Source organism: Nicotiana tomentosiformis, chromosome 10, assembly GCF_000390325.3.
Source record: "Nicotiana tomentosiformis chromosome 10, ASM39032v3, whole genome shotgun sequence".
Lineage (NCBI taxonomy): Eukaryota > Viridiplantae > Streptophyta > Magnoliopsida > Solanales > Solanaceae > Nicotiana > Nicotiana tomentosiformis.
Window position 1 is genome coordinate 65,975,994 of NC_090821.1, and position 20,268 is coordinate 65,996,261.

A 20,268-nucleotide genomic window follows, 5' to 3' on the forward strand; every position below is an offset into this window, starting at 1 on the left:
TTTCACCTATCTAGTAAAATACCCTTATTCCACTCATTGTTAGTTTTTTGTTGCTCATATGTTATCTTTCGTGATCAATTATTATTTGCTTAATTTTTAGTAGTTAATCGTAGTAATAGTCATCAAATCAAGTGTTAATTTTCCTGCACAGTTATCAACTGGAGATTATTCGAACACTGTTTAATTCCAATCCATATGAAGACGATAATTAATCTATACTATCTTTGATTAGCGAGCAATAATTTTGTGTTGTATTTTACACTCATCAAATTTTGGCACCGTTGCCGGGGATTGACAATCAATAGCGTTTAAAATAGTTTTTATTACTAATTCAGGAACAAATTTTTACTTTAGTATATTCACATTTTCTCACCTATGTGCAAGATACATGTTGATTTCTCTGGTGTATGGCTCGATCTTCTTCAAATGAAGTGATACCCTACGAACCAGAGTTGGAGAAACACCTATGACAAATGAGAAAAGAAAGAGAATTAACAGAAAATTTATTGGGTCAAACTTTGACTCAAGATACCATGGCAAACAAGGAGAATGATGGAATAGACTTAGCTACAAGAGAGGCAGCACAACAAGAAGCTGCACGGATAGCAACTGAAGTAGCCCGAAGTATTCCTGATGAGACGGGTCGAAGATTCAATCTAAACCGACCCTTGGTTGAAGACTAGTTCGAGAATGCAGTACCCAGGTCTGGAAGATCATTGGGTGACTATGTTAGGCTAGTCTATAATCAAGGACTGTCAAGTGTCAAACCTCCACCCATAGCAGCAAACAACTTCGAATTGAAGCAAGGCTTGCTTCAAACTATCCAAAACAACTGCATTTTCAGAGGAAAAGTGATCGAAGATCCTAACACTCTCTTGATGGATCTTGAAGAAATCATGAACACCTTCAAATACAATGACGTATCAAAGGATGCAGTCTACTTAAGGGCATTTCCCTTTTCATTGAAAGATGATGCGAAGCAATGACTTCGTAGCTTACCCACAGGTTCGATCAGGACATGGGAAGATATGACCAAAATGTTTCTTGACAAGTACTTCTCAGCCACAAAAATAGGTAAGTTTAGAAGGGAAATCCATAGTTTCTACTAGAAGGAGACATAAATGGTTTTTGAAGCTTAGGAAAGATTCAAGGAGATAGTCAGAAGTTTCAGCACAATGGCATCGACTTGTGGATGCAACTCCAGGATTTTTGGGATGGACTGACACCTTCTTCGCAACGAATTCTAAATACTACATGTGGAGGTCCACTAAATTAGAAAACTCCGGAGGCGGTTGTGTTAATCCTTGATGAACTATCTGCTAGGTGACGCAGATGCCGGTGATAGGCGTGTGGGCGTGCACCGTAAAAATTGAGACTCGGTCGATTTCGTAGAGCTGTGTAGACAATTGACTTGTATTTTCCATGTATTCTTTATGTATTAGAGAAACTGAGCTGTGACTCATGTTAAAAATCATGCTTAGGCAAATGCTGGTATTATTGGGACCAACTGAAGTCATTTTTGCTGTCGAATTATATGTTTAAATTATAATTTTGTACTCAGTCATGTTCATTCATTGCATATCATATCTCAGTCTCTCTTGCTATTTATTGATATATCATATCATCATTTTGGGCTAGTTTCATGACATTGTGAGCTTGAGAGACTAGAGAGATTGATGATTGAGTGAGGCTGAGGGCCTAATTGTGAGTGATATTTATGGGATCGGGCTACACACCGCAGTATTTGTTTTATTTATTTATGCATGGATTTGGCTTATTATAGTGTTTGGGCTGAAGGAACCCCTCCGGAGTCTGCACACCCACAGTGAGCGCAGTTGATATTATATTGAGGGATGAATTTTTTCTGGGTTAGATTGGCCCTATACAGTACCGAGTGACTGCATGTAAGCTATCAAATATATATATATATATATATATATATATATATATATATATATATATATTTGGGATGTATCCTCCCTGAACTGGATTAGCCATATACAGTACTGAGTGACTGTGTGCGAGTTGTCATTTATATTTGGGATGGATCTTCCCTGTACAGTGACGAGTGACTGAGTGTGCTGCATATTGAGCGTGGTGAGTGGATATGCGAGACAGTGATATTGAGTACTCTGAGAGTGTGAGTACATGAGTTCATTATTGTAACGACTCGACCGGTCGTTTCGGGAGATATAGCCCCGTTTCTCCCATTTCTGTTTCCTTTATGATCTTAAGCTATATTATGATATACCGGGTTAGTTGGTTTGGGCCCGGAGTGGAATGACACACTTAGTCTCTTATTTAGAACCTTAAGTTAAAAAAGTCAACAAGATGTTGACCTATGTATAAACGATCTCAGATTTGAATTTTGATGGTCCCGTTAGCTCTGTTAGATTATTTTGGACTTAAAAGTGCGTTCGGAATGAAATTTGGAGGTTCGTGGTAGAATTAGGCTTGAATTGGCAAAATTGGAAATTTGGCGATTTTTGTTGGCAGTGGAAAATTTGATATCGGGGTCGGAACGGAATTCCGGAATTTGGAGTAGGTTCATAGTGTCATTTGTGACGTGTGTGCAAAATTTGAGGTCATTCAGACGTGGTTTGGTTGGTTTCGACATCGGTTGCCGAATTTGGAAATTTAGAAGTTCTTAGGCTTGAATCCGAGAGTAATTTGATGATTTGATGTTTTTTTAGTGATTCGAGGGTTCGACTAAGTTAGTATGTCGATATATGACTTGTTGGTATTTTTGGTTGAGGTCCCGAGGGCCTCGGGGTGCTTCCGGATGGTTAACGGATTTGTCGAAGTTGGAATTTGCAGGTGGAGCTGCTGCTTATGCTATTTCCGCACCTGCGGAAGGAGGAGTCGTAGGTGCGAGGCTGCTTGTGCGTGTGGGGAGTTCGCAGGTGCGGGAAATGCTGGGCTAGGCAGGTTGCGCAGGTACGAGTTGGAGGTCGCATATGCGAGCCCACAAGTGCGAAACCTGGGGCACAGATGCGAAGGAAAGGAGGTTGGTCAGTATCCGCAGAAGCGGAGTATGAGCACGCAGATGCGCTTTCGCAGGCGCGAGAATTTGCTGCGCAGATGCGAAAAATGTGAGGTCGAGGCTGGAGCGCAGGCGCGAAGGATTTGGCCGCACCTGCGAGCCCGCATGTGCGAGGCCTGGAGCGCAGGTGCGGAAGCTTGCGGTCCCGCAGGCGCGGAAAAAGAGCTCGCAGGCGCGAAAACCTGGGCATAAACCATAAATATAATACTTTGCGAATTTGGTTCATTTTCACCATTTTCAAGTCGGTTTTTGGAGCTTTTGGAGTGATTTCTGAAGGGTGATTCAAGGGTTATTAGTGAGGTAAGTTGCTTGAGCCCTAATACTCGTATATATGGTTATTTTTCGTTGTTTCATCATGTAATTAGTGAAAATGAGGTGTTAGGGCTTGGAATTTTTGGAGAGTAATTTAAGGATTTGAAGGACCAAACAATGTCGGATTTTCATGAATTTGGCATGGTTAGATTCGTGAGCAAATGAGCTTTCTAGTTTTGTGAATTTTGTTAGATTTCGAGACGTGGGCCGGGTTTGAGCCAATTTCGGATTTTGATCTAATTTGATAGTTTTTCTTGTGGAATTCATTCTATTAGTATATATTGATGGTATTGTACTGATTGTAAATAGATTTGGAGCATTCGAGTCCGAGTCGAGAGATAAGAGCATTGCGGGGTAGAGATTTGACCGGTTTGAGGTAATTAACGATTGTAAATCTAGTCCTGAGGGTATGAAACCTCGGATTTCGTATCATTTTACTATTTTGAGGTGACACACATGCTAAGTGACAGGCGTGTGGGCACGCACCGTTGGGGATTTGTGACTTGGCCCGTCCTATAGCAATTGTAAAGTTGTATATTTTGTTGAAACTATATGATACTTATATATTTTAGAAAGAGTTTCTGTAAACTGGGCTGAATGCCATATTTGGGCCTTGTGCCAGTGCTGTTTTAGGGCCTTTTCTTACTATCCTCTCACTGTTTTCGATTGAAAATCTATACTCAGTCATGGTTATACTTGTTTACTGTATAACTCAGTTTTATGACTTTATTTTGATGCATATAAATGTTGATTTGGGCCGAATGCCCTATTTTTACTGAAATGTCCGAGTGGCTTGAAAGGTTTATGACTGAGTGAGGCCGAGGGCCTGATTTGTGAGGATATTTATGGGATCGGGCTGCACGCCGCATCATGTTGCATATTTATGTGATCGGGCTGCACGCCGCAGCATGTTTGATATCGCCCGAGGGCTTGATTCTGAGGATGAGTGTGGATCGGGGCTGCCCGCCTACAACATACTTCATTATTATAGCACGTGAGTTGTCCGTGCAGATTATAGCGCTTGGGTTGAAGGAGCCCCTTCGGAGTCTGTACACACCCCCAGTGAGCACAGGTACCTACTGAGTGCGAGTGTCGAGTGCCGAGTGTCTGGGAGGCATGAGTGATTGTGAGGTATGCCCGAGTGGCACGAGTGACTGTGAGGTTTGCCCGAGGGGCTGTATATGAGTGATGTTTTTCCCGGGGGCTGTTTGTGATTTCATCATTTTTGCTCACCTTTGCATTTTTTCTCTGTTTGAAAACTGTTGAAAAATATCTTTAAATGATTTTTACTGGAACTAGGTTTAAACGAGATGTTTTGATTCAAATCCTGATTTTAAAAGCATGTGGTATTTTACTGAGATTTCCTGATATGAACGTTATATGCTTTATTGCTCGTCACTACTGCTCAGTCTTTATTTATTGTTATTACTTACTGAGTTGGCGTACTCACGTTACTCCCCACACCTTGTGTGCAGATCCAGGTGTAGCTGGACACGGTAGCAGTTGTTGATTATTTTTTTTTTGCAGATTTTCTCGGGGATAGCAAGGTAGCTGCTTGGCGACCGCAGCCCCTGCTCTTCTCCCTCCTATCTTCCTCTAGTTTTATTTAGCTATTTTCTAGGATGAGTTAGCCTTGATATTGTTAGATAGATTGTAGTAGATGCTCATGACTAGTAACACTCCGATATCGGGCTTTTCTTTTCCACACTTTTGTTTTGATTTGAACTCCTTTGCGAAGGTTTTTATGTTAAATAACATTGAAATTATCTTTGAAATAAAAATATCGGTTTGTTTTGGAAATGAGTCAGCTTGCCTAGTTCCACGATAGGCGCCATCACAACATGGATTTGTTTGGGTCGTGACAGATTGGTATCGGAGCCTAGGTTACATAGGTCTCACGAGTCATGAGCGGGTTTAGTAGAGTCTTGCAAATCGGTACAGAGACGTCTGTACTTATCTTCAAGAGGCTGCAGAACCCTTAGAAAAATTTCCTTTTCTTGTATTCTATCGTGCGAAATTGATTCAGCTGGAAACATAACTCTTTGAATTCCTTCCACGCATTCATATGCGCACATGAGCGCTCGGTATCAGTTGTGCATCATCGGCTTGTGATTCTATGAACGAGGTTCGAGATGTGTATTATGTGTTTTGGTGATAAGCTAGTCTGGAGGACTTGAGGCCAGGTTTAAACCGTCGTTTGGCTCGGTAGCTTCAGTTGTAACCTGTACATTTGGACTAATATATCCGGTAATGCCCCTACGAGTGGAATTCGTGGCTCGATGAGCGGTGGAATGGCTTTGTGATTAGTATGATGTAACTGCGGAATGTGTTAAGACAATTTGAATGTGACGAGAAGTGTTTCCTTGAAATGTAAAGGAAGGCCATTGGGTGCTTGATTTTTGTTTTGATGTGACGTACGGTCTCGAGTGTGAATGTTTTGAAGGATCTTTCACGTTGTTAAATTTTGGGGCAAATTAAATTTTCATGTTTTGTCAATGAGTTTGGACTTAAGAAGAGTAAGTGATTGTGTAGTAATTGTGGTTGCGAATGGGTATTTTTGATGTTGATGGCTCGAGAAAGATGATCTTCGAAGAGACTTAAAGTCGGTAACATTTTATTGGTTTAGGTGCGACAGAGATACATTTCGATTTGATGCAGCAGTTGGGTAGCAAAGTATGAGGGAAGATATGACGAGAAGTGTTTCGCGATGGTTGAAGTACTAGCAGGTCAAGTAGGAGAAGTTTCTTAAAGGAGATGATTTAACTGAAGTGAGAGTGGCAGATTAGCATATGAATTCACTAGTACGGTAGTCGTGCGCCTTGAGAAAGTGTAGAATGGTTTGGAATTATGTTAGTATGTGAATCGGCCTGCAGACTCTATTTGGAGTGATGGATAGTGTACAAAGGAAAATTGAATATGGCAGAAATGAGTGTGTTTGAAATGAATAGAGGCGTGAAGATCTGATTATCGTGTCAGGTGCAATATGACTTAAGTTCGCAAGGTATTGTTGACGTACAGTTGATGTCAATAGGGAAAGTGCAGACTTATACAAATAGTGGGTGAGCATGAACTCAGGAGAATTTACAGATTTAGTAGTTGTTGCACTCAGTGCAGTGTCATTGGAAGATGTCATTAAGGAATTCCACATGTGGGTTATCTCCTGCGTGCAGCTAGCGGTGGCGTGATGTTGATGAAGCTTTTGCAAGGAATATTACTTGCTACCTGGTAGGAGGTCGCATGTGTGATTTTGGCTGGAGATTCAGAATGTTCATGAAAGGCTTAATAAAAGACTTCGAGAAGCCTGGCAGGTTAACAGTGCGCTACCTTGGTAATTGAGAAGGAGAAATCCTTACGGGTTCTAATTTTATATAATTGCAGCTTAAGGCTAAGTGGGGGAGTCTGCTATCGACGAGTTGATTGCACGGTTATGGGTCGTATTAGTTTCGATTTGGGGTATACCGGTTAATCAGTTATGACTTGCAGAGGTTGAGATCGAGGATGACTCGGGCAAAGGAATTTCTGGACACAAGTTGTATTACACTCTATGGTTATAGGAGGACCATAAAATAATTGAGTGGTTATTCACAGAGAATGTAGTGTACATGGAGCGGGGATTTGCTCGGTCGCGTAGGAGTGTGGGTTACTCTTTATTTCCTTGGTTGTTGGTGTGCTAATGGGGAACATGTCGTTTCGGTCCGTTTGGTCGGTTAATTCGAGAATTGAGTAGAGTGGATGACTCTCGAGAATGGTTCCAATGAATTCAAGATTTATAAATATGGCTAGAAAACTGGGAGTTGCATTGAACGGTGTTGAGACTCATGGCATCTTACATCATTGTGAATTATGCATTTCAGTATCAAGAAGGTGAAGGAAATTGTTTTAGGTTAACATAAAGTCTCTTCGGAGTAAGCATTTTTGGTTGTGGAACCTTTGGGATACATAAAAAGGGAATTCATCGGCTTATAAGCCTTAGGGCGACGTGATTCTATGCTAGAGTTCGTGGGGTAAATTTTAGTTAATGATAGTAGTGTTCTAATAAGGAAAAAGTAGCAATTTGAAGGCAATTTAGAAAGAAATTGGAGAAATAGGACAACTTGGTAGTAGGTTGGGTTAGCACAGTAATGGGTATGATCGGTTCTTTGGGTACTTATGATGTGGCTAGTATCTACAGGTGTTTCGTGGCAATGCTCTCAAATTTGGCAACCTGTGTGGCTTGGTGGAGTTAGAGGAATCCAGTTCAGATAGCCTGGTTATGTGCGAATGAATTTCAAAGTGTTCATGATGGGTTCTACCATGGTTTGAATTGGATATTTTCTATCGATGTACGGAACGTGTTGTGTGTTATGATTTCCTCCTAGAAAGAAGCAAGAAAGAGGTTTCTGACTAATAAGGTATGTAATTTGCTAGTGACTCAGAGTTGATAATGGAATTCTTATGCTTGTCACATGATGGCATAATAGATGTGTGTTGTGCGGGAATAAGATTTACATGTACAAGGTCACAGTTCAGTTTTGAAGGGAAGGACATAAATTCTTAGGCAGCATGAACGGTTTCCGATGACTAGGTAAATGATATTACTTTCTTGTATAACTTGATGAGAATGTACATTTCAGAAGGTGTAGTAGTGTTTTGATTTATGGGTACTTCGCTGGTATTGCGGCACTCTCCTGATTGATCGACTATTGATATTCAAATTTTTTCCAGGTGGCACGGAAGAATTTTTTTAAGTATTTCTCGTAGGATGATTGTGTATGAGAGAGGTGTTAGGCATTCAGGCGGTGGAGGTGGAATCAAATATGGTGATTCATGCGTTCTATGGAATTGGAGATTGGGAGTTCTCAGGAGCAGATTGTTTCATGGTTGTGGACTGTGAAGTTGAGGTCAGAGCTAACCAGATGATAAAAGGTGTTATGATTCCATCATTGTCGACTTTCGGAGGTTGTTTATCTATTTGTGGCTGACCATAGTTGATTTGGGGCCCATTGATAGGCCAAATTAGGATGTGTATTTTACACCGAGCCGGATTAATTGGCTCCATACTGCTATTGTTGAAGGATGTGCCATTCGGTTGATGTGAAGCTTATTCGTGTTCCGAAATGATCTGTGAGTTACACTTCTATGCTACGAGGAGTTGTGATTTGTTGGTTATATACACATATGGTGCGGTTCTATAGTTTAGAAGGGAAATCCATAGTTTCTACCAGAAGGAGACATAAATGGTTTTTGAAGCTTAGGAAAGATTCAAGGAGATAGTCAGAAGTGTCAGCACAATGGCATCGACTTGTGGATGCAACTCCAGGATTTTTGGGATGGACTGACACCTTCTTCGCAATGAATTCTGAATACTACATGTGGAGGTCCACTAAATTAGAAAACTCCGGAGGCGGTTTTGTTAATCCTTGATGAACTATCTGCTAGGTGACGCAGATGCCGGTGATAGGCGTGTGGGCGTGCACCGTAAAAATTGAGACTCGGTCGATTTCGTAGAGCTGTGTAGACAATTGACTTGTATTTTCCATGTATTCTTTATGTATTAGAGAAACTGAGCTGTGACTCATGTTAAAAATCATGCTTAGGCAAATGCTGGTATTATTGGGACCAGCTGAAGTCATTTTTGCTGTCAAATTATATGTTTAAATTATAATTTTGTACTCAGTCATGTTCATTCATTGCATATCATATCTCAGTCTCTCTTGCTATTTATTGATATATCATATCATCATTTTGGGCTAGTTTCATGACATTGTGAGCTCGAGAGACAAGAGAGATTGATGATTGAGTGAGGCCGAGGGCCTAATTGTGAGTGATATTTATGGGATCGGGCTACACACCGCAGTATTTGTTTTATTTATTTATGCATGGATTTGGCTTATTATAGTGTTTGGGCTGAAGGAACCCCTCCGGAGTCTGCACACTCACAGTGAGCGCAGTTGATATTATATTTAGCGATGAATCTTTTCTTGGTTAGATTGGCCCTATACAGTACCGAGTGACTGCATGTAAGCTATCAAATATATATATATATATATATATATATATATATATATATATATATATATATATATATTTGGGATGTATCCTCCCTGAGCTGGATTAGCCATATACAGTACTAAGTGACTGTGCGCGAGTTGTCATTTATATTTGGGATGGATCTTCCCTGTACAGTGACGAGTGACTGAGTGTGCTGCATATTGAGCGTGGTGAGTGGATATGCGAGACAGTGATATTGAGTACTCTGAGAGTGTGAGTACATGAGTTCATTATTGTAACGACTCGACCTGTCATTTCGGGAGATATAGCCCCGTTTCCCACATTTCTGTTTCCTTTATGATCTTAAGCTATATTATGATATACCGGGTTAGTTGGTTTGGGCCCGGAGTGGAATGAGACACTTAGTCTCTTATTTAGAACCTTAAGTTAAAAAAGTCAACAAGATGTTGACCTATGTATAAACGATCTCAGATTTGAATTCTGATGGTTCCGTTAACTCTGTTAGATTATTTTGGACTTAAAAGTGCGTTCGGAATGAAATTTGGAGGTTCGTGGTAGAATTAGGCTTGAATTGGCAAAATTGGAAATTTGGCGATTTTTGTTGGCAGTGGAAAATTTGATATCGGGATCGGAACGGAATTCCGGAATTTGGAGTAGGTTCATAGTGTCATTTGTGACGTGTGTGCAAAATTTGAGGTCATTCGGACGTGGTTTGGTTGGTTTCGACATCAGTTGCCGAATTTGGAAATTTAGAAGTTCTTAGGCTTGAATCCGAGAGTAATTTGATGATTTGATGTTTTTTTTAGTGATTCGAGGGTTCGACTAAGTTGGTATGTCGATATATGACTTGTTGGTATTTTTGGTTGAGGTCCCGAGGGCCTCGGGGTGCTTCCGGATGGTTAAATGATTTGTCGAAGTTGGAATTTGCAGGTGGAGCTGCTGCTTATGCTATTTCCGCACCTGCGGAAGGAGGAGTCGTAGGTGCGAGGCTGCTTGTGCGTGTGGGGAGTTCGCAGGTGCGGGAAATGCTGGGCTAGGCAGGTTGCGCAGGTACGAGTTGGAGGTCGCATATGCGAGCCCACAGGTACGAAACCTGGGGCGCAGATGCGAAGGAAAGGAGGTTGGTCAGTATCCGCAGAAGCGGAGTATGAGCGCGCAGGTGCGCTTTCGCAGGCGCGAGAATTTGCTGCGTAGATGCGAAAAAATGTGAGGTCGAGGCTGGAGCGCAGGCGCGAAGGATTTGGCCGCACCTGCGAGCCCGCATGTGCGAGGCCTGGAGCGCAGGTGCGGAAGCTTGCGGTCCCGCAGGCGCGGAAAAAGAGCCCGCAGGTGCGAAAACCTGGGCATAAACCATAAATAGAATACTTTGCGAATTTGGTTCATTTCCACCATTTTCAAGTCGGGTTTTGGAGCTTTTGGAGTGATTTGTGAAGGGTGATTCAAGGGTTATCAGTGAGGTAAGTTGCTTGAGCCCTAATACTCGTATATATGGTTATTTTTCGTTGTTTCATCATGTAATTAGTGAAAATGAGGTGTTAGGGCTTGGAATTTTTGGAGAGTAATTTAAGGATTTGAAGGACCAAACAATGTCGGATTTTCATGAATTTGGCATGGTTAGATTCGTGAGCAAATGAGCTTTCTAGTTTTGTGAATTTTGTTAGATTTCGAGACGTGGGCCGGGTTTGAGCCAATTTCGAATTTTGATCTAATTTGATAGTTTTTCTTGTGGAATTCATTCTATTAGTATATATTGATGGTATTGTACTGATTGTAAATAGATTTGGAGCATTCGAGTCCGAGTCGAGAGATAAGAGCATTGCGGGGTAGAGATTTGACCGGTTTGAGGTAATTAACGATTGTAAATCTAGTCCTGAGGGTATGAAACCTCGGATTTCGTATCATTTTACTATTTTGAGGTGACACACATGCTAAGTGACAGGCGTGTGGGCATGCACCGTTGGGGATTTCTGACTTGGCCCGTCCTATAGCAATTGTAAAGTTGCATATTTTGTTGAAACTATATGATACTTATATATTTTAGAAAGAGTTTCTGTAAACTGGGCTGAATGCCATATTTGGGCCTTGTGCCAGTGCTGTTTTAGGGCCTTTTCTTACTATCCTCTCACTGTTTTCGATTGAAAATCTATACTCAGTCATGGTTATACTTGTTTACTGTATAACTCAATTTTATGACTTTATTTTGATGCATATAAATGTTAATTTGGGCCGAATGCCCTATTTTTACTGAAATGCCCGAGTGGCTTGAAAGGTTTATGATTGAGTGAGGCCGAGGGCCTGATTTGTGAGGATATTTATGGGATCGGGCTGCACGCCGCATCATGTTGCATATTTATGTGATCGGGCTGCACGCCGCAGCATGTTTGATATCGCCCGAGGGCTTGATTCTGAGGATGAGTGTGGATCGGGGCTGCCCGCCTACAACATACTTCATTATTATAGCACGTGAGTTGTCCGTGCAGCACGTGAGTTGTCCGTGCAGATTATAGCGCTTGGGTTGAAGGAGCCCCTTCGGAGTCTGTACACACCCCCAGTGAGCACAGGTACCTACTGAGTGCGAGTGTCGAGTGCCGAGTGTCTGGGAGGCATGAGTGATTGTGAGGTATGCCCGAGTGGCACGAGTGACTGTGAGGTTTGCCCGAGGGGCTGTATATGAGTGATGTTTTTCCCGGGGGCTGTTTGTGATTTCATCATTTTTTCTCACCTTTGCATTTTTTCTCTGTTTGAAAACTGTTGAAAAATATCTTTAAATGATTTTTACTGAAACTAGGTTTAAACGAGATGTTTTGATTCAAATCCTGATTTTAAAAGCATGTGGTATTTTACTGAGATTTCCTGATATGAACGTTATATGCTTTATTGCTCGTCACTACTGCTCAGTCTTTATTTATTGTTATTACTTACTGAGTTGGCGTACTCACGTTACTCCCCACACCTTGTGTGCAGATCCAGGTGTAGCTGGACACGGTAGCAGTTGTTGATTATTTTTTTTTTGCAGATTTTCTCGGGGATAGCAAGGTAGCTGCTTGGCGACCGCAGCCCCTGCTCTTCTCCCTCCTATCTTCCTCTAGTTTTATTTAGCTATTTTCTAGGATGAGTTAGCCTTGATATTGTTAGATAGATTGTAGTAGATGCTCATGACTAGTAACACTCCGATATCGGGCTTTTCTTTTCCACACTTTTGTTTTGATTTGAACTCCTTTGCGAAGGTTTTTATGTTAAATAACATTGAAATTATCTTTGAAATAAAAATATCGGTTTGTTTTGGAAATGAGTCAGCTTGCCTAGTTCCACGATAGGCGCCATCACAACATGGATTTGTTTGGGTCGTGACAGATTGGTATCGGAGCCTAGGTTACATAGGTCTCACGAGTCATGAGCGGGTTTAGTAGAGTCTTGCAAATCGGTACAGAGACGTCTGTACTTATCTTCAAGAGGCTGCAGAACCCTTAGAAAAATTTCCTTTTCTTGTATTCTATCGTGCGAAATTGATTCAGCTGGAAACATAACTCTTTGAATTCCTTCCACGCATTCATATGCGCACATGAGCGCTCGGTATCAGTTGTGCATCATCGGCTTGTGATTCTATGAACGAGGTTCGAGATGTGTATTATGTGTTTTGGTGATAAGCTAGTCTGGAGGACTTGAGGCCAGGTTTAAACCGTCGTTTGGCTCGGTAGCTTCAGTTGTAACCTGTACATTTGGACTAATATGTCCGGTAATGCCCCTACGAGTGGAATTCGTGGCTCGATGAGCGGTGGAATGGCTTTGTGATTAGTATGATGTAACTGCGGGATGTGTTAAGATGATTTGAATGCGACGAGAAGTGTTTTCTTGAAATGTAAAGGAAGGCCATTGGGTGCTTGATTTTTGTTTTGATGTGACGTACGGTCTCGAGTGTGAATGTTTTGAAGGATATTTCACGTTGTTAAATTTTGGGGCAAATTAAATTTTCATGTTTTGTCAATGAGTTTGGACTTAAGAAGAGTAAGTGATTGTGTAGTAATTGTGGTTACGAATGGGTATTTTTGATGTTGATGGCTCGAGAAAGATGATCTTCGAAGAGACTTAAAGTCGGTAACATTTTATTGGTTTAGGTGCGACAGAGATACATTTCGATTTGATGCAGCAGTTGGGTAGCAAAGTATGAGGGAAGATATGACGAGAAGTGTTTCGCGATGGTTGAAGTACTAGCAGGTCAAGTAGGAGAAGTTTCTTAAAGGAGATGATTTAACTGAAGTGAGAGTGGCAGATTAGCATATGAATTCACTAGTACGGTAGTCGTGCGCCTTGAGAAAGTGTAGAATGGTTTGGAATTATGTTAGTATGTGAATCGGCCTGCAGACTATATTTGGAGTGATGGATAGTGTAAAAAGGAAAATTGAATATGGCAGAAATGAGTGTGTTTGAAATGAATAGAGGCGTGAAGATCTGATTATCGTGTCAGGTGCAATATGACTTAAGTTCGCAAGGTATTGTTGACGTACAGTTGATGTCAATAGGGAAAGTGCAGACTTATACAAATAGTGGGTGAGCATGAACTCAGGAGAATTTACAGATTTAGTGGTTGTTGCACTCAGTGCAGTGTCATTGGAAGATGTCATTAAGGAATTCCACATGTGGGTTATCTCCTGTGTGCAGCTAGCGGTGGCGTGATGTTGATGAAGCTTTTGCGAGGAATATTACTTGCTACCCGGTAGGAGGTCGCGTGTGTGATTTTGGCTGGAGATTCAGAATGTTCATGAAAGGCTTAATAAAAGACTTCGAGAAGCCTGGCAGGTTAACGGTGCGCTACCTTGGTAATTGAGAAGGAGAAATCCTTACGGGTTCTAATTTTATATAATTGCTGCTTAAGGCTAAGTGGGGGAGTCTGCTATCGACGAGTTGATTGCACGGTTATGGGTCGTATTAGTTTCGATTTGGGGTATACCGGTTAATCAGTTATGACTTGCAGAGGTTGAGATCGAGAATGACTCGGGTAAAGGAATTTCTGGACACAAGTTGTATTACACTCTATGGTTATAGGAGGACCATAAAATAATTGAGTGGTTATTCACAGAGAATGTAGTGTACATGGAGCGGGTATTTGCTCGGTCGCGTAGGAGTGTGGGTTACTCTTTATTTCCTTGGTTGTTGGTGTGCTAATGGGGAACATGTCGTTTCGGTTCGTTTGGTCGGTTAATTCGAGAATTGAGTAGAGTGGATGACTCTCGAGAATGGTTCCAATGAATTCAAGATTTATAAATATGGCTAGAAAACTGGGAGTTGCATTGAACGGTGTTGAGACTCATGGCATCTTACATCATTGTGAATTATGCATTTCAGTATCAAGAAGGTGAAGGAAATTGTTTTAGGTTAACATAAAGTCTCTTCGGAGTAAGCATTTTTGGTTGTGGAACCTTTGGGATACATAAAAAGGGAATTCATCGGCTTATAAGCCTTAGGGCGGCGTGATTCTATGCTAGAGTTCGTGGGGTAAATTTTAGTTAATGATAGTAGTGTTCTAATAAGGAAAAAGTAGCAATTTGAAGGCAATTTAGAAAGAAATTGGAGAAATAGGACAACTTGGTAGTAGGTTGGGTTAGCACAGTAATGGGTATGATCGGTTCTTTGGGTACTTATGATGTGGCTAGTATCTACAGGTGTTTCATGGCAATGCTCTCAAATTTGGCAACCTGTGTGGCTTGGTGGAGTTAGAGGAATCCAGTTCAGATAGCCTGGTTATGTGCGAATGAATTTCAAAGTGTTCATGATGGGTTCTACCATGGTTTGAATTGGATATTTTCTATCGATGTACGGAACGTGTTGTGTGTTATGATTTCCTCCTAGAAAGAAGCAAGAAAGAGGTTTCTGACTAATAAGGTATGTAATTTTCTAGTGACTCAGAGTTGATAATGGAATTCTTATGCTTGTCACATGATGGCATAATAGATGTGTGTTGTGCGGGAATAAGATTTACATGTACAAGGTCACAGTTCAGTTTTGAAGGGAAGGACATAAATTCTTAGGCAGCATGAACAGTTTCCGATGACTAGGTAAATGATATTACTATCTTGTATAACTTGATGAGAGTGTACATTTCAGATGGTGTAGTAGTGTTTTGATTTATGGGTACTTCGCTGGTATTGCGGCACTCTCCTGATTGATCGACTGTTGATATTCAAATTTTTTCCAGGTGGCACGGAAGAATTTTTTTAAGTATTTCTCGTAGGAAGATTGCGTATGAGAGAGGTGTTAGGCATTCAGGCAGTGGAGGTGGAATCAAATATGGTGATTCATGCGTTCTATGGAATTGGAGATTGGGAGTTCTCAGGAGCAGATTGTTTCATGGTTGTGGACTGTGAAGTTGAGGCCAGAGCTAACTAGATGATAAAAGGTGTTATGATTCCATCATTGTGGATTTTCGGAGGTTGTTTATCTATTTGTGGCTGACCATAGTTGATTTGGGGCCCATTGATAGGCCCAATTAGGATGTGTATTTTACACCGAGCTGGATTGATTGGCTCCATACTGCTATTGTTGAAGGATGTGCCATTCGGTTGATATGAAGCTTATTCATGTTCCGAAATGATCTGTGAGTTACTCTTCTATGCTACGAGGAGTTGTGATTTATTGGTTATATACACATATGGTGCGGTTCTATTGTGGCCTTATAGCAGAATTTGAACAAGAATAGTATTGGATATTGCTTGGTTGATGACGTATTGGTTATGTTCTTTCGGGTTTTATGTGGCATGGTGTCGTTTGTTTCTCTGTGGTTATGGTAATGCACTTTGGGTACTTGATGTCGAATGGCGCATGGTTATTGATTTTAGCAGGGTGGCTTGAGGTGTTTCATATGGACCCGTATTTGGATAGGGTCGCGTATTACAGTAGAGTTTTGTGGAAATATGATCCCTTGTGTAAGATTCGTGTGTTATGGTTCTGCGGTGTATGATGGGTTCTTAACATTGCGTCGGGGTGGTACTCGTCGAGCTTGCAGAACGGTTCTCCTGTTTGGGTCATTGTTACGATTGGGTACATTTGGAATGTTGCTATCTGGTGCACGGATTGCGCGGGTTGTGGCTTTATATTGTATTGATGTGTCATGTCACTAGAGTGGTCGTGTTGGATGAGACGAGGTCATTGGGCCTAGAATGGATGCTATCAGATTTGATTGTGGTATAATTGGGAGGATAATATCGGAAGTCGACTTTAAAATTGGCTATAGTTATTGTGGAAGGAACAAGAGCTCCATGACCTGTTGGTCTAATGAATGGTTATGAATTCGGTATGTTTCTTTCATCATCGGCTATGTACGAAGGTTTTAGAACGAGGTTTTGTCTGATATGAGGTTTATTACCAGCACTGGGTTGATTTGAGTCGATACTGTGATTTGAAATCATTGCTTCAATCATTCGAGCTATGCGATATTTGAATTTGAGTATTTGAGTTATGATTATGACTTTTGGTACAACTTGTTCACAATTACAGTATATAGATGCGAACTTCTGATCTTATAAGAAATTTCGAATGTTGGAAATTTGATTCGAAGGCTTGTGGGCTAGGTTGAATTGAGGAATTTCAGTTATGCTGTGCTATCCGACCTGTATGGGATATGGTGACGTGGGATCACCCCCGGGCATATGCATGGGAAAGTTACACAGCCATTTCTTGGCTTTTGGAACAACTTTCGGCATGTTCGAGGACGAACGTATGTTTAAGTGAGGGAGGATGTAACGACCCGGCCGGTCGTTTCAGGAGTTATAGCCCCGTTTCCCCTATTTCTGTTTCCTTTATGCTCTTAAGCTATATTATGATATACCGGGTTAGTTGGTTCGGGCTCGAAGTAGAATGAAACACTTAGTCTCTTATTTAGAATCTTAAGTTGGAAAAGTCAATCGGATGTTGACCTATGTGTAAACGATCTCGAATTTGAATTATGATGGTTCCGTTAGCTCCGTTAGGTTATTTTGGACTTAGGAGTGCGTCCAGAATGAAATTTGGAGGTTCGTGGTAGAATTAATCTTATATTGGCGAAATTGGAAATTTGGCGATTTTGGTCGGCAGTGAAAAATTTGATATCGGGGTCGGAACAAAATTACAGAGTTTGGAGTAGGTTCATAGTGTCATTTGTGTTGTGTATGTAAAATTTGAGGTCTTTCGGATGTGGTTTGGTTGGTTTCGTCATCGGTTGTCGAATTTGGAAATTTAGAAGTTGTTAGGCTTGAATCCGAGGGTAATTTGATGATTTAATGTTGTTTTGAGTGATTCGAGGGTTCGACTAAGTTGGTATGTCGATATATGACTTGTTGATATTTTTGGTTGAGGTCCCGAGGACCTCGGGGTGATTCCGGGTGGTTAACGGATTTGTCAAAGTTGGATTTTACAGGTGGAGCTACTGCTTCTGCTATTTCCGCACCTGCGGAAGGAGGAGTTGCAGGTGCGAGGCCGCTGGTGCGCGTGGGGAGTTCGCAGGTACGGGCAATGCTGGGCTAGGCAGGTTGCGCAGGTGCGAGTTGGAGGTCACATCTGCGAGCCCGCAGGGGTGAAACCTGGGGCGCAGATGCGAAGGAAAGGAGGTTGGTCAGTTTCCGCAGAAGCGGAGTATGAGCGCGCAGGTGCGCTTTCGCAGGCGCGAGAATTTGATGCGCAGATGCGGAAAAATGTGAGGCCAAGGCTGGAGTGCAGGCGCGAAGGATTTGGCCGCACCTGCGAGCCCGCATGTGCGAGGCCTGGAGCGCAGCTGCGGAAGCTGGGGAATTAAGTGGAGTTCGCGGATGCGGCGCCTTGACCGCAGGTGCTGAAAAAGAGCCCGCAGGTGCGAAAACCTGGGCAGAAACCATAAATAGAACACTTCGCGAATTTGGTTCATTTTCACTATTTTCAAGTTGGTGTTTGGAGCTTTTTCAGTGATGTTTGAATGGTGATTCAAGGGTTATCAGTGAGGTAAGTTGCTTGAGCCCTAATACTCGTATATATGGTGATTTTCCATTGTTTCATCATGTAATTAGTGAAAATGAGGTGTTAGGGCTTGGATTTTTTGGAGAGTAATTCAAGGATTTGAAGGACCAAACTATGTCGGATTTTGATGAATTTGGTATCGTTAGATTCGTGAGTGAATGAGCTTTCTAGTTTTATGAATTTTGTTAGATTTCGAAATGTGGGCCCGGGGGCCGGGTTTTAGCCAATTTCGAGTTTTGGTCTAATTTGATAATTTTTCTTGTGGAATTCATTCCATTAGCGTATATTGATGGTATTGTACTGATTGTAAATAGATATGGAGCATTGAGGCCGAGTCCAGAGACAAGAGCATTGCGGGGTAGAGATTTGACCGGTTTGAGGTAAGTAACGATTGTAAATCTAGTCCTGAGGGTATGAAACATCGGATTTCATATCATTTTACTATTTTGATGTGACACACATAATAGGTGATGGGCGTGTGGGCGTGCACCGTTGGGGATTTGTGACTTGGTCCGTCCTGTAGCAACTGTCACGTTGCATATTTTGTTGAAACTATATGATACTTATATGTTTTAGAAAGAGTTTCTGTAAACTGGGCTGAGTGCCATGTTTGGGCCTTGTGCCAGTGCTGTTTGGACCCTTAGGGGCCTTTTCTTACTACCATCTCATTGTTTTCGATTGAAAATCTATACTTTGTTATGGTTATACTTGTTTACTGCATAACTCAGTTTTATGACTCTATTTTGATGCATATAAATGTTGTTTTGGGCCGAATGCCCTGATTTTACTGAAATGCCCGAGTGGCTTGAGAGGTTTATGACTAAGTGAGGCCGAGGGCCTGATTTGTGAGGATATTTATGGGATCGGGCTGCATGCCGTAGCATGTTGCATATTTATCGGATCAAGCTGCACGCCGCAGCATGTTTGATATCGGCCGAGGGCTTGATTATGAGGATAAGTATGGATCGGGGTTGCCCGCCTACATCATACTTTATTATTATAGCACGTGAGTTGTCCGTGCAGCATGTGCGTTGTCCGTAAAGATTATAGTGCTTGGGCTGAAGGAGCCCCTCCAGAGTCTGTACACACCCCTAGTGAGCGCATGTACCTACTGAGTGCGAGTGCCGAGTGCTGAGCGACTGGGAGGCATGAGTGATTGTGAGGTATGCCCGAGTGGCAAGAGTGGTTGTGAGGTATGCTCGAGTGGCACGAGTGACTATGAGATTTGCTCGAGGGGCTGTATATGAGTGATGTTTTGCCCGAGGGGCTGTTTGTGATTTCATCATTTTTGCTCACCTTTGCATTTTTCCTCTGTTTGAAAACTGGAACTGGGTTTAAACGAGATGTTTTGTTTCAAATCCTGATTTTAAAAGCATATAGTATTTTACTGAGATTTCCTGATATGAACGTTATATGCTTTATTGCTCGTCACTACTGCTCAGTCTTTTTTATTGTTGTTACTTACTAAGTTGGCGTACTCACGTTGCTCCCTGCACCTTGTGTACAGATCCAGGTGTAGCTGGACACGGTAGCGGTTGTTGATTATTTTGGTTTGCAGATTTTCTCGGGGATAGCAAGGTAGCTGCTTGGCGACCGCAGCCCCTGTTCTTCTCCCTCTTATCTTCCTCTAGTTGTATTTAGCTATTTTCAGGCAGAGTTAGCCTTGATATTGGTAAATAGATTGTAGTAGATGCTCATGACTAGTGACACCCCGATATCGGGCTTTTCTTTTTCACACTTTTATTTTGATTTCAACTCCTTTGCGAAGGTTTTTATGTTAAATAGCATTGAAATTATCTTTGAAATAAAAATATCGGTTTGTTTGGGAAATGAGTCGGCTTGCCTAGTTCCACGATAGGCGCCATCACGACAGGGGTTTGTTTGGGTTGTGACAATCATTGTGCTGTATTGCATTAGACATGCATACTTGATATGTAGGCATATAGAAGTATTTTTCATCA

General features: G+C 41.7%; 1 pseudogene; it reads left to right on the forward strand.

Annotated features, from left to right (window-relative positions):
• The first annotated feature begins 533 nt into the window (after positions 1 to 533).
• The window catches only part of LOC117277706 (sugar transport protein 12-like), a 30,529-nt pseudogene continuing 10,794 nt past the window's right edge, over positions 534 to 20,268 (forward strand).